Source organism: Benincasa hispida, chromosome 11 (genome assembly GCF_027475165.1).
Source record: "Benincasa hispida cultivar pf3 chromosome 11, pf3_genome.v1.1, whole genome shotgun sequence".
NCBI lineage: Eukaryota > Viridiplantae > Streptophyta > Magnoliopsida > Cucurbitales > Cucurbitaceae > Benincasa > Benincasa hispida.
The window spans coordinates 70,464,032-70,474,416 of NC_143488.1; positions in this window are offsets into that span (position 1 = coordinate 70,464,032).

Below are 10,385 nucleotides of genomic sequence, written 5' to 3' on the forward strand. Positions count from 1 at the left end.
TTATTGGAATGATTATGGTAACTGTTAGATAAAAGGAAAATCATTTTCCAAAAATCAGATGATCATTCATTTGTGTTGTTTGACAAAAGAAAGGACTATCGAGTAAAAACGTTTTACTAAACGATAGTGTCTCACAGCTTACACGATCAAATACCGAGTTTACTATACGATAGTTACTCGCTTACTCGTTGCTACATGATCGAATAACAAAGTCTATACGATAGGCTTCTTTTTTCTAAACGATCGAGTATCTAGTCTATAGGATAAACTTCATACATCTCCCACTTACTCGATCGTCTATCTCCTTCTTTTCTTTCTTCAAAGTCACACAAAGCCCGCAACTCCTGGATTCTCACACCGAGAATACCAAGGTAACACTTGTGGTGGTGTTCTAGTTCTGTTCGAGGTTTGGGGATCGAGTTGGACTCAATAGTGATTGAGGATTCATCAATTCGTGTTGTTGGCTATTATGTTCGTTATGTTCAAGTGCTTCTTTGGACGCGTTGGAGATTGATCAAAGGATACTTGAAAAAAGAGTTCTTCAAAGGTTTACATACTCTATCCCTTGTTCATTCTTTTAAGAAGCATGCTTGTAATTTACTGATTATGCATAATCGTTTCTGTTTAGACCGTAATAGTTTAAGTTCTTTCACAATGGGATTTGGAACAATCCGTTTTTGCTCATTGGATCTCTATGTTTAGATTTCCTTCAATTTGACTTTTTAGTATAATGCGTCATTTCTGAACTATGTACTCTTTCAACAGAGCCTCAAGTAGAAAAGAGGAACTCGACGCAGTTATACCTCTGTTGTAAGATTGTTGCGGTGGTTCTTGCTGAGTGTGCTGAAATCTCGATGGGGTTCCCTGCCTCTGCTGCTGCTGCATGCTAGAATGCTCTAGGTTTTGTTGATGGCCTCTTAAAGAGAAATTAGGATGGTTTCTCTATCTTGGTTTGTAAGTGTTGGAGAAATGGTTGTTTTTCACAAAAAAGACAGATTGTGGATTTTGAGGACAAGATTAGAGGAATGTGGCTCGCCTCAACCCATACAGCTAATCACAGGTTGTCCCGACGCATCTATCTTATGCAAATTCTAATTTAAGCTATGTGTTCATGGTTAAGTTGTTCAGCATGTTCGTCATGGCGACCACTTTCTTTGCTAAGTTGCTCACTACGTCATTATCTATCATTCCTGCTCTTCGACGCCTATCCTTCAATTGAGATTCATCCCGCTCCATGTTTTATTTGGTTGTTCAATCTAAAATCTCTTTAGCTTCATCATAGGACTTGATCATAATCTCTCCTACAGCGACTGAGGCTACAACCATCTGGGAATGTTTATTTAGATCAATATAGAACGTTTCCATTTGAACCGTGAGAGGCAACCCATGGTTCGAACAGTTCTTAACTAACCATTTAAATATATTCCCACGCATCACTTGAGGTCTCAAAATCTCTCTGTTCGAAGTTCATGATTTCCCTTCAAAGGAACAAAGATAGCCTTATAGATTCAGGTGTGATTCTAGGAATCACAAATAAATTACATGTCTCCAAGAAACACTTTAAGTGTACATGGGGATCCTCCCCGCGTGTTCCACCAAACTACCCTATAGTTTGTAACATCTATAACATTACAGACTTCATTTCAAATCTGGTCCCATCGGGGTTGGATATATGATCCCAGGTGTAAAGTCATATAGAATAGGTGAAGTATATTCATGCATTAGATGCCTGCTATTGTTCGCCATCTAGATAGTATTATTGACAATATTTTTTAATTGTTGAGCCATGTGTTGGTTATTTTGATCGTTAGCCATTATTTTCTGCCTTTGCCTCCACCTTCTATTAGCTCTGATTCATTGACATAAGGTTCTTTCAATCTCAGGGTTGTATTTGGGCTCAAAAGAGTCTTTTGTGCTTATAAAACGTTTATAGGCTCAAGCTCAGCTTGTAATACTCCTTTAGTTGAGAGTTCTACAAGAAAGATTCAATAAACCAAATTACTATTAGCTACATCGCCTAATTCCCAGTAATGGCACCAAAAACTTGTTGCATTTTTAATCATTCTTTGCACTTGTGTCGTTTTCTATCTTATTTTGAGTTTATGCGTTAGGAGATAAAAATTAAGTTTTATACAAAGCTCTTAGTTGCGTATAAGTTTTCTTGAGTTAGATCTAAGTATAAACCTAGCCCAAGTTTCCTGGCAAGCCCAGGGTTAAATGCAAGGATTAGTTAGTACTAACGCAAGATGGTGAGATGATCTTTCGTTGTGTGATTCTAAGTATAGATATATGTGTTGAGATTCTAAACTAAGCTAAGCTAACATACATGTAAGAGAAAGAGGTTTGAAAGATGGGATATGTTGACAAAATATGTAATGCGTTGGGGCAACGTGATGATTCCTTAGTAACAGACAACAAGTTTATGTGAAATCAAGGGAATGAGATGGGGTTGGGAAGATTAACGGGTAATCTTTAAGTATACATGTATGATGTGTCTAGGTTCTGTTCTCTACTTAAGTATTTCAATATCTCTCGATGCATTGGCCACATTTATCTTATCTCTAAGATGCATGTGTTTACAAATATGAACAGATCAACATGACTAACTTATCTCTAAAGCTACTCAATATTATTACTTAATGCGTTCAATAGTTATTTTCTCTCTGAAGCAATTAACTATTTCTACTCAAATCGATTGATTAGATGGATTCAAGCATAAAACATTTAAGTATACATCAAGCAAGTTAAACGCACATACATGTGACTTAGCAGATTAATATTTAGTTCCACCGAACCCACGACAAATTTAGCTACTCATGATGAAGGAAAGTAAGAACATGGATGTGGAAATGGATGAAATCATGATTAAATTAATATTAACAAAATATTTCTACAAAATCCCAGTTCAATCAAGACAAATAATGGAAGAAAATGCTAAGTAAGGAAAGAAAAGTGTCAAGTCGTTGGGGTCAATCTCATTCTACTTTTTGCTTGATTTTAGATGCTTGCTGCCGTGACTGAGGTGAGGATGTGTTGAAGGTCGTCTCTCTCGAGCTCTAACTCTAGCAGAACCTCCGTAATCAACGGTGGAAATGGTGGTCGGACTCCTCTTCTTCTTGTTGTCGGTTGAGGAACTACTTTGTACAGAGATTCTACTGCCTACTTCTAGGTGTCTAACTTTTTAACTCTCTAACTATTTTTTTAGGTGGATAGCATCTCTTTTATAGGCACTTGGACTCAGCAACTTGTGATGTGATAGGATTAATTTTCAAGCCTTCTTGTAGCTATTTGCCATTCTAATCTACTCAGACTTCGCATGTTAGGTTGCCCATACCGTAAGTTAAGATTTAGCGTTAAGTGCACGAGCGAAATGTATCTTCTTGAATTCGCTGGGTTCCAACGCATGCTTCCTGCATTGGCTTCTCTACAACACTTAGTGAAATTCCACGATTGCTGCATTATCAAGCGTTAGTAGTGCACGTTTCTTTAAAAACGATACTTTTCTGAAATGAATGTGTTTCTCTTTATTTGACCCTAATTATTCTAACTTTAAGAAAACAATAACTTGTATTTCTACAAGTTATCAGGCACCACCCCACAAGTACGTACCAGTATGCTTGAAATCATCCAATAGTGGAAGAAACATAAGATGTACCCGAGAATTCGACTTGTTGGCAGACAAAAATCCTCCAATAAGCTACATAATATATGCTCATGCATACTTCTGTATGCTGATGTCGTTGGCATGAGAAGATAACTCTAGAAATTGGGACACTAACCACGGGATACTCAATCTTGAGCCTTTCAAATCATTTGGTCAAATGCCCAAAAGATCATCACAAATAGTTTTTCAATCATATTGTAATGAACTTGTCACAAGTCCTCCGTCCACTAGTAATCCAAACAGAATTGCGACATCCTACAATGTAATTGTGCATTCCCCACAAGGTATATGAAATGTGTGGGTTTCTAGTCTCCAACGCTTTACTAAAGCAGTAATGAGGTGTCAATCTAGTTGGATAAATCCAATCTATGCAACCCCAAGAAAACCAGCTTGTTGTACATAAGGAATAATACGTGGATCAAACGAGATAGTACATTGTGCAGATCCCTCCTTTCTTCGACAGCCCAAAACTACAGCAGAAGAACTATCCCATATTGATTGTAAATGATGAATATTTTATTGATATTTTGCATAGGATTAGAAGGATCAGGATCCATGATGCACAAACACTAAAAGAATGCAAACACATATTAATAGAGTCAATTCCATAACAAAGTTTATTATATAAAAGAAGTTCGTTACATAAAAAATTCAATTACATAACAATTTCAATTATATAAAAAAGTCCATTACATAACAATTTCAATTACGTAAAAAGTCCATTAAATAACAAAGTCATCAATGGCTCAAATAGGAAGCACCTAATGAACGATGTGAACAAGTACGCTTGTTATGTCCTCCCTTGCAAATTGTACATCAAACTTTTTGACTAGCCCCTCTCCAATCCATTTCATAATGAATTCGTGCACTTTTTGTCACACCCCCTCCTAGTTTACCCTCTTAACCTTTAAGGGGATGTGATGCTAGCAGTTACCGACCTTCTCGCCAGCACGTACTGCCTAACTTACCTATATAACCTGCTTAAAGCCTTGTTATGCATTTATGACTTAGCAGGATAATATTCTATAACCGAACCAGCAAATGAAAATTATTTACAATCTCAGAGTTGACAAACAAAACAAACATCCAACAAAACAACATAAGAGCAGAAACGATGGGTCCCAAAACATATTCACTAGTTCTTGACTCCTCTCACAACATGTGTATATTATTTACAAACTTTAACCTAAGTTTTCTCCTTCCTGGCCAAGTCTTGAGTGGCAAGTGGCAGCATGTTCAACCTCGGGGAATCTGACCGCTACCTGAAAAAAAGAAAAACATTGGGAAATAATGAGTTGGTTGCCCAGTGAGTGACTTGTATGAAACAGTTCATCTCACGCCTTTCATACACATATTAAACATGTAAACATGTTGAAATCAAACTCAAGCAACTTTTATAGAATCATACATTAAAACATAACATCACACCTCGTACATATTTACAAACCTTAGTTGAGAACGAGCGTTTGTAGCTCAAGCTCCCAACGTCCATTCATGGCCATGAGACCCATACTTCGGTCCCAATATAATGAACTGTGGCCAGGAGACCCATACTTCGGCCTCTCATATTGAACTACCTATGTACACGTGGAGTATACTAACTACCGTCAACACCTTAGGTACTTCCTCGGATACCTTCTATACCTTTGGCATCTGGCTTACTAGAATCGTACCATTCATAGAAAATATGTGTAAATAAAGCTTTAAGCATAGCATTTACCTAGCTTTCACCATAAAAGCATTGTCACATTTCGACATGCATGCTTCATGAAATATAAGCATTTAGCTTTTACAATACTTTTACATTCAGCCCTGACATGCGCTAAAACTAGTAAAACTTACTTAAATAGCTTGAAACATCATAATTAAGAAATGCTATGAAATCTCTAATATCATATGTATAAACTTTAGTTGCTTGGAAAACATATAAACCTTAGCATGAAATTCATTTGGAACGCATGATCTTTTATATATAAAGTTTAAAGACATTTAGTCACTCATGGGTCTTTAAGCTTGTTTTCTTAGGCTTGGTAGGCTTCTCCAATGGGTGTTGCTCCTACACACAAGAATATTAATTCAGCTACTACCTTGGTCTCCCTATTGAGGCTACCCTTTTCAAACAAAGCTCACATTTATTCCTTTCGCTTTCAATTCTTTGTAACTTACCTTAGGGCGTAGGGTACTTAGTCGAATTTAAAATGCTTAAACAGTAGATGGTCGCCTCCTTTCTAACGCCCACACCCAATACTTAGTAGGATTTTTGGGGTGTCAAACTAACGTTTAGCAAGTAATTGCCTGTTTGTTCAACAAATTCTAGATTCGGTTTCTAATGTCAATAACTCGAAATCCATAACTCATTTTAAGAAAATTCCTATTTCAAACATGCTCAAAATTGTGTTAACAATGTTACCTAAAAATTTCAATATAAAACTCCTCGTGGTTTGATCTAGGGCTTTAAATCTTCTTCATTGTCCCTAATCCACATAGCTGCCTGCTTGTTCAACAAATTCTAGGTTTAACTTCCAAAATATGTAACTCAAACCCCAAACCTTTGAAGAAACTCTTATATAAGAGTGCCTATGAGTGGAAGTGAATCTTTCTAATTCATTGTGACAGAATTTCCACCTATACATTCGAACATACAAATATGGGTTCACAATGCTAAATTATTGGCATGCTTAAAGGATCAATAAATAAGAGACCGAGAGATCATACCAGTTGAAGACTTTTCTTCACAGAAAATCTTACTTTTTCTAGAACGACAAGCTATCGTTCGGCAACACCCAATCGTCTACCACAAATAGATGGAAACGGAGACGTCACCACCATTCGAAGCCCTCAGTATTCTCGGAGTGAGAATCCAAATGGTGGGCTTTGTTCAAATTTGGTAGAGGGGAGGAGGAAAAGAGATCATATACAATGATCAAGCAAGTGTGAGAAAGACTCGTCTATCGTATAGACAAAATGCTTGATCGTTTAGGTGAAGTATACGATCGTGTAGGAAAAGATAAGCGATTGTCTATATGATCGTGTAGGAAAAGCTAAGTGATCGTCTATACGATCGTTTAGTAAAGCTCGGGTCCTGAATGATCGTTTAGTAAAAGATAAGAGATTGTTCAACACTATCATATAGGCTTTGATTTTACTAAGCGATGACACACTCCCTTTTAAATCTCGCACTACACCGTGAGCTATTTAAGCGTCTCAAAACGATTCTTCATCTTATTCATCCATTACGAAAATAGAAGAGATGCCGGCCAATTATCCCATAACTGTCCAATTAATAAATAATAAATATAATCACATTATATTCATAACCTATGGTTTAATATCATATATTAACCATAGCATTTTTCCTCCACTAGATATAAATCATATTTATATCCAATTTCCTCCAAATTAATGTATCTCATACATAAAGTCAATTATATCATATATGATTAATTAGTTCAATTATATCATATATAATCGAACTCCCTCTTGTCAATTTGAACATTTCAAACTGACCCAAAAACTAATTCTCAACTTGTATCCAAGCTACCAAGGGAACCTTATGGACCTATGGCTCAAAGCTTCAATGGTACATGAATAACTAACTAAACTTTTTAGCCACGATATCCACTATCCGTTAACTGTCAGGCATTCCACTAAAGACCGACAGCTGAACTCTTCTTACCATAGATATATATTTCCATTGGATATAACCAATCATCAGTACGATGACCGTTCACAGATGCTCATTAGTATAGCTAGGCCGATTTACCGTTTTGCCCCTGTAGTTACATCTTACTCCTTAAGTAGCACTGATCCCTCTAATGAACAATACAATATAGTATTACTATGTGTGAACACCTCTTGGGTCTGAGCGCCCTAGGATCAACCCTTAAGGGAGCAATCAATCTACTTATCCCTGCTTCAAGGAAGGAGTGAACTCCATATTGTAAAGTTGAGTTCCCAGCTCCCAAATTAGACGAATCCCTAAAGTGGTAGGTTTGAGTCGGCGCTCTGGACACTCGCACCCAAGCAAATCAAAGGACCGCCCTTAATGGCAGGAGTTCCCAACTCACTCAGGATTGAGGTCATGTTACCTATGGTCATCTTAGTGAAGTGAAGTATTTGTCATGAACGGAGTTATATGACAAGACGTTAACACTTTGTGGTTAGGTCTTATACAAAATCTTTGTATAGGACACCCCCGCTCGCATGTCCTCTACAAGAATGATCAGGATTAGACGATCTGTGACAAGTCATGACACTTGTAACTAATCTACAAAGCGGGTCGCATCCGTAGCGTTACTAGGATAAGGTTTCCCTTCTATATCCATATACTACAGACCATTTTGGTTATCACTTAAGACATGATCCACTTGTATGTTACCACATACACGCTTAAGTTACATTAAGACAACCAGGGATTTTAAGTTTATTGATTTGTGGTAAAGCAAATAAAACATCCAAATGTGCAAAGTCAAGAAATGAAGTAAATATCATACATTACACATCACAAGCGTTCGTACAAAAAATGTTTACAAACTACAGGACACGAGACTTTAGGGCATCAACCTCAACAACCTTATCTTGCAAAAGTTCCTTCTACAAACTTACTTATAATGGTGATAACAATATTACCTTAAATTTTAAGCTTGAAATTTCACGTAGTTCGGCCTGGATCTTAAATTCTTCGTCGATGGCCCGGATTCGCCAGAAAAAGAAACCTTTCGCTATTTCCTTCCTTCTTCGTCCTTCTTCTGATGAGATTTCCTTTCAGTGGCTCGGCTTTAGAAACTAGACTCATAGAGCATGCCAACGGTACCAAGATCACTTGATTTTCCCGGAGGAGTTGTCCAAAGCGACCTTTTGAAGTTTGTCTTCTTTTTTTATACTGCCAGCCACACGAACTTACATTAAATTCTAACACACCACCTCGTCCACTAATGGATTAAGGCCTCTAGATTAAGCCAACTGTTTGGATTAATTAGGGTTTAAAGCTGATCGCTCATGCAAAACTCGATACTCGATGGAATACTTAATGGTATTTTGGTAATTACTCGATGGAAAATTCAATGGTATTCTGGAAAATACTCGATGGAAAAACTCGATGCTCGATGGCTTGCTCGTTGCATGGTCATTCTTCTATCACACATACTCGATGCACGATCCTTCCTCGGACGCACATACTCAATGCTCGATGGCATTTACTCAATGCCTACCTTGTGCTTACTCGATGCTCAACCACCATTTTCATGACCAACACTTAGCCAAAATTTCTTTTTGTAAGGCTAGCTTATTAAGTACCTGAGAGCCAAGTTTCCCATACTTAAATATTTTCCTTCTTCAAATCCTATCCTTTACCCATTTCCCACAACTCCAAACTAACATAAATATTTAACCCCCTTACTTTACTAAACTCAACAATAAACATATTTAAATAGGGAAAGTAGGTTTCGGGTTTTACACTTTTTGGTCGACCATGTTCTCTTAGTAAGTCTTCATTTCGACGAACTTCTATAAATGATAATCCTAGCCAATAATCTGGGTGTTCTATTGGATGGAAGCGATCTTCATAACATCGCTTGAAATGAGACAATTTGTATCATTCATCAATAAGAGGTAAGTTTGTCGAACTCATGTAATTACAAATTACAATTACATGAGAGCATGGAATCTTGAATGACTACCATTTATTACAAGAGCAAGCCCTTTCTTTCAAGCTCACAACTTGTGCGTGTTGACCTTTATAGGGAGAAATCATACTTATGCTAATTTGTACTTCAAAATTTTAGGTTTCCTTCTTAATAGGTGTCATGCCACTATATGTGCTAACGCTCGTTTTTCCCCCCTCTTGGCATATATTGTATATATGTCCCCACAATTAAGTGCTTTGTTTATCTCTTGTCTTCGACTTCAAAATATAGTATTGTGCGAAAGAATGTTAGCCTAACCAAAGAAGTTACCTGGTCCACGATTACATGGTCAAAGTTGCATGCCAGAAATGTGGCAGTCGTATGGCAGGTCAGCAGCTGGTTCACGTGATGTGGAAAGAAGTCATGGAGCCTATCCATGATTTGGGTTAAATCGTGGACCGAGTACATGATTTATCTGCAATTGTCTACGAGACCACCATTGCACTACCCTACTTTTGTCAATTCTTTTAGCCGAACCATATTTTTTTCGATAATTATTAAAATAGCATTATTTAAAAGAATTCCTAAACAAACTAACAACTTTGTAACAGATAGAGAAGCTCTACCAATACTCTCCCTCAAGTTGGAGCATGAATATTACAAACTCCTAACTTGACTAAGATGGTTTGTAAAACAAAGAAAGACAATGCTTTGGTAAAAATATCTGCCAATTGCAATGAAGATCTAATGGGCAATAAGTTGAGAAACCCATCAATAATCTTGTCTCGTACAAAATGGCAGTCAATCTCAATATGCTTAGTGCGCTTATGGAATGTTGGATTAGAAGCAATGGGAATTGCAGCTTGGTTATCACAATAAACTACTGATGGTGAAGAAACTTGTAACTTCAAATCCATCAATAGGCGATGAATCCAAGCAAACTCACTAGTAACCACAACAAGAGCTCTATATTCTGCTTCAGCAGAAGAACGAAAAACTATAGTTTGCTTCTTTGAACATCACGAGATGAGAGACTCACTCAATAAAACACAAAAGCCTATTACCGATCTCTGAGTGTCCAAACAAGCCCCCTAATC